This window comes from Sus scrofa, chromosome 18, assembly GCF_054392235.1.
Source record: "Sus scrofa isolate SSC_HxYL_T2T_F1_AM1 chromosome 18, Sscrofa_HxYL_maternal_Yorkshire_Landrace_v2.0, whole genome shotgun sequence".
Lineage (NCBI taxonomy): Eukaryota > Metazoa > Chordata > Mammalia > Artiodactyla > Suidae > Sus > Sus scrofa.
Window position 1 is genome coordinate 41,877,630 of NC_139400.1, and position 5,253 is coordinate 41,882,882.

The following is a 5,253-nucleotide window of genomic DNA, read 5'->3' on the forward strand; positions in this document are numbered from 1 at the left end:
GTTGCACAAAACATGATGTTATATGTGGAAAATCCTAAAGAATCTACAAAAAAAGAAATAAACCCTAATAAAACTAATCAGTTTAACAAGTTTTCAGGATATAAATAAAATTAATACACAAGAATCCATTATGTATCTGTATGAAAGCAATGAACATTCTGAAAATAAAATCAACCATTTCATTCACAATAGCTACAAAAGAAATAAAATAGGAACGAATTTAGCAAGAGAAACACAGTTTACCCCATGACCTTTGCTAAAAGTAAAGAAGATCTAATAAATGGAGAGACTTAGTTTTTTAGATTGGAAGACTCAGTATTGTTAAGATGGCAATTTCCCTCAAATTGATCTATAGAGTGAAGGTCAGCCCTATCAAAAACTTAGGAATTTTTTTGTAGAAATGGACAAGCCAATTCTAAACCTATGTAGAAATATGAAGAACCTAGAATGGTTTAAAAAACTTTTGAAGAACAAAAGTTAGAGGCCTTACACTTTATTTCAAAACACACTATAAAGCTTTAGTAATCAAGATATTGTAGTAGTGACATAAGAATAGACATATAATGAGTATGTATTAAGGTTAAGTGAGATAAAGTACAAATATATTTTTTAAAGAATTTAATGTATATATATATGTATATACATACACATGTATATGTTTTTTTAATTGGGAATTTATTTATTTATTTAATAATTTTTATTTTTTTCCATTACAGTTGGTTTACAGTGTTCTGTCAATTTCTGCTGTACAGCAAAGTGACCCAGTCACACACATATATACATCAACATATACAGAAATAAAATAGAATGTTAGTACTTCTTTAATCTTACTCTTTAAAAATGATCACTGTGAACTTTTTGTATATGTATTTCCATATTTTTTAATGTCTATATACAGAACTATCTAGATTTTTAAAAACAAAACAGAAATCACATAAGGGATTATGTTAACATTATGTATTTTAGTAGACATATATGGACAGATAGCATTCCATTATGCATTTTCCTAATCAATTATTTTTTCCAGAAATCATCCCTCAGTATGGTCTGTTAGCAAAATTAAAAATGAAATTTGAATATAAATTGTTTTTAAAATTAAAAAAAATAGGCATATATATCAATGCAATAGAAGAGCCTAGAAATAAACCTTTACATTTATGCTCAATTGATTTTTGACAAAATGTCAAGCAATTCAATAGAGAAAGGAAAATCTTTATAGAAAATGGTGCTAAAACAATTGGCAGAGTTCCCGTTGTGTCTCGGCAGAAACAAATCTGACTAATATCCATGAGGACGAAGGTTTGATCTCTGGCCTTGCTCAGTGGGTTAAGGATCCAGCATTGCCTTGAGCTGTGATGTAGGTAGCTGATGCAGCCTGGATCTGGCATTGCTGTGGCTGTAATGCAGGCTGGCAGCTACAGCTCTAATTTGACCCCTAGCCTGGGAACCTCCATGTGCCACGGGTATGGCCCTAAAAAGAAAAACAAACAAACAAAAATTGGCTTTCCATATTAAAAAAAAAAAAAGAACTCAGATCCTCATCTCATATGATAGAGGAAAATAAACTCAAAATGGATCATAGAAGTAAATATATGAGCTAAAAATGTAAAACTTCTAGAAGAAAACATAGAAAATCTTTGTGACACTGGGTTAGAAAAGATTTCTTAAACACCAAGAACATAATCCATAAAAGAAAAAATTAATAAATTCAACTTCATAAAATTAAAAATGTTTGCTCTTCAAAAGGCATCATTAATAAAAAGCCACAGATTAGCAGGAAACATTTGCAAATCACATGTCTGATAAAGACTTTAAATCCAAAATATATTTTTTCAAAGCTCTTAAAACTCCATTCTAAGATTTTAAGTAGCCCAATTTAAAAATGGGCAACAAACCAAGAGGATAGGGCGAGTGGGATGGACTGGGAGTTTGGGGTTAGTAAATGCAGACTATTACGTTTAGAATGGATAAGCAATGATGTCCTACTGTATAACACAGGGAACTATATCCAATCTCCTGGGATAGAATATGATGGAAGAAAATATGAGATAAAGAATGTGTGTGTGTGTATATATATATATATACATATACATATATATAGGACTGGGTCACTTTGCTCTATCGAAGAAATGGGCATGACACTGTAAACAACTAAAATAAAGCAAAGAAAAGAAAGAAAGGGAAGGAAGGAAGGAAAGAAAGAAAGAAAAAAGGAAAGAGAGGGAAGGAGGAAGGAAGAAGGGAAGAAAGAAAAATAAATTTAAAAAAATGGAAAATAAATTTGAACAGACATTTCACTGAAAAATATATGAGTGGCTAATAAGCCCCCAAAAAGGATGCTCATTAGAGAAATGCAGATTAAAATCACAGTGAGAAATACCACTCCAAACCAATCAGAATAACTATAATGAAACAGACTGTCAATAACCAAGTGTTGGCAAGTATGAGAAGACTCTGGAATCCTCATACATTGCTAATGGGAAACATTTTGGCAACCACCTCAAAAGTTAAACATTAACGTACTATTACCATAGTTGACTTACCATTATCTAGCAATTTCACCCTTACGTGTCTCCCTAAGAAAATGAAAACTTAGGTCCACATAAAGACTCACACATGATATTCACAACAGCATTATTCATGGTAGACAAAGATTGGAAACAATCCAAATGTCCATTGGCTAGTGGATGGATAAACAATGATACAGAATGTATTCATTATAAGGACACCTATGCTGCCTTTTGTAATCACACTCAACTCCCTTCCCCACTAAGCATCCACCTCTACTCCCCGCCCTGACTGCTGGCAACAACTGATGTCTCCTTGATTTTTATAATTTCATCATTTCAAGAATACTATATTATAGAAGTATACAGATAGTGTATAATTGTTTTGGATTGGCTTTTTTCACTCAGGATAATTCCCCAGAAGATTCATTCAAACCGTGTATCAATCTATTTCTTTTCATTACTGAGTAGTACTCCAGGATAGGAATTACAGTTTCTTTAGTCATTGACCACTGAAGAATATTTGCTCTTTTCCCCAGATTTTGGGGAATAAAGCTGTATAGACATTTGTTTAGAAGTTTTTGTGTGAGGATAAGTTTTATTTTTCTGGGATAAACACCCAATAGTATAACTGCTGGGTCTTAGTGTAGTTGCATGTTTCATTTTTAACGACACTGCCAACTGTTTTCCCCAGTGGCTAGGAATTATCTTTTAGAAAAGTAGTTCTGGGCTGGGAACAGGTAGCAGATCAGGTCTATTGAGTGGAGTTCAGGCCAGGCTATGGAGAAGGTAAATGAGCTAAAAGGAAGGGCAGTAAGGCCCCTAGGCCATGGATGGTGCATTACAGAGCTGCTGTGAAGCAGTAATTTAGATACCCAGACCTAAGTATGAAGCCAAGAATGGAGGCCGCCAGGACGCTTTTGAGGATGCAAAACCGTTGACTTAAAGCCTGACTGAGACAAGGCCTATTCCTGAAGATATTTCACTTGAACCTATGGGGAGAGTTGAAAACAAGAAGCAAACAATTCTCAACCCCCAAAAAGCTTTTCAGAAAACGGAGCCCCAGTCTGAATAGAGAAAATCCATGAATCCTTTCAATGTACCCAGTCTGTTCCAGAAGTTGAAGCATGATCCTAGGACAAGGACACTGCTCGTTGATCCTACCTACCGGGAACTGATAGAGCAACAGGAAACAAGATGTCTGACCTGGGCAAGAACTGCAAAATCCCCAAACCATGACTACCCTCAGTGTCCCCCTCCAAGCCCATCTGGAGAGTATGGATAAGGAGCATGACATTGAGACATCTTTGTCACCTTCTCCCAAAAGGAGACCAAGCCAGAGCCAATGGAAGAAGATCTTCCAGAGAATGAGCAGCAGGCACTGAAAGAAAAAGGGTTGTGGAATGATGCCTATAAAAAAAAAGATTTTGCAGCCTTGAAGCACTATGATAAAGCCAATGCCCAGGACCCCAACCAACATGACTTGACCAATCAAGCAGCCATGTACGTCACAAAAGGTGCTTAAGTGAATGCCAGGAGCTTTCTGTGAAGGCCATTGAAAGGTGGGTAGAAAACCAAGAAGATAATTAGCAACAGGTTCCAAAGCCTGTGTTGGAATTGGCAGCTCCTATTTCACAGAAGAAAAGTGCCAGGATGCCATCCATTTCTTCAAGTCCCTGCAGAACACCAATCCCAGATGTGCTCAAGAAATGCCAACAGCATCCCACTAACTATGGGGCATTTATTTAATCTGAGCCTCAGTTTACCTCTCTTTTAAATGGGGATGAACAATACCTATTTCAAGGATAGGTTGTGAGAATTAAGAGATTGTACATGTAACATGCTTTAGCACACTGCCTCACACAAAGTTAATGTTACATAAAGAGTAACAATTATTGTTATAATCAATAACAAAGATAATGATAAATTCCTGGGGAAAAAAGAAAGAAATGCTAATAGGCAGAGAAAATCCTCAAGGAGCCAGAGTGGCTGGCCTATATCCCTGGCCTGGCTTTGGAGAAGAACAAAGGCAATGCATGCTTTCAGAAAGGGGACTATTCCCAGACCAGGAAGTAGTATGCAGAAGCCATCAAATGAGAACCCAAGAGATGCCAAGTTGTACAGCAATGAAGCTGCCTGCTCCTTTGAACTCCTGGGGTTTCAGCTGCCACTCTGGGACTGTGAGGAATGTATCCAAGTAGAACCAAGCTTCACCAAGTGTTATACATGGAAATCAGCTGCCCTAACAATGAAGGACTATGCAAAGGCCACAGGTGTCTGCCAGGCAGTGGAGAGAGGTGTAAGGAGGTGGCAGAAGGTTACTATGGCTACATGATGGTCTAGTACAACCAATAAGACCTCCCCAAAGACGCATCCTAGGGTATAGCAGATGAGTGACCCAGTCATGCAGTTCATTCTGGAACAGATGCAGAAGGACCCCCCAGGTACTCGGCAGACACTTTAAGAATCCTATAATAGCACAGAAGATACAGAAACTAATGGATGTGGGTCTGACTGCAATTCACTGATGACTTGCTTATCATCTCCCTTCCCTTCACCCTTACTTGGAAAAAGGAGCTGGAACTGCAGCAAGCAGCATGGAACAGAAGGGAGAGAAGGGGAAAAGGCAAATAACTTCTCTCTATATATTTATACAGACCTATGTGGAAGAAATAGAGACTTGTTAGTACATGGTCTCTTCTGCCGCCTTGAGTTCCATCTCCTACTCCTGCCCCTCAGCAGCTTT

The 5,253-nt window shown here is 37.1% G+C and overlaps 1 pseudogene; it reads left to right on the forward strand.

Annotated features, from left to right (window-relative positions):
* Positions 1-326: 326 nt before the first annotated feature.
* LOC100737268 (stress-induced-phosphoprotein 1-like) lies at positions 327-5,035 on the forward strand (annotated as a pseudogene).
* The last annotated feature ends 218 nt before the right edge of the window (positions 5,036-5,253 follow it).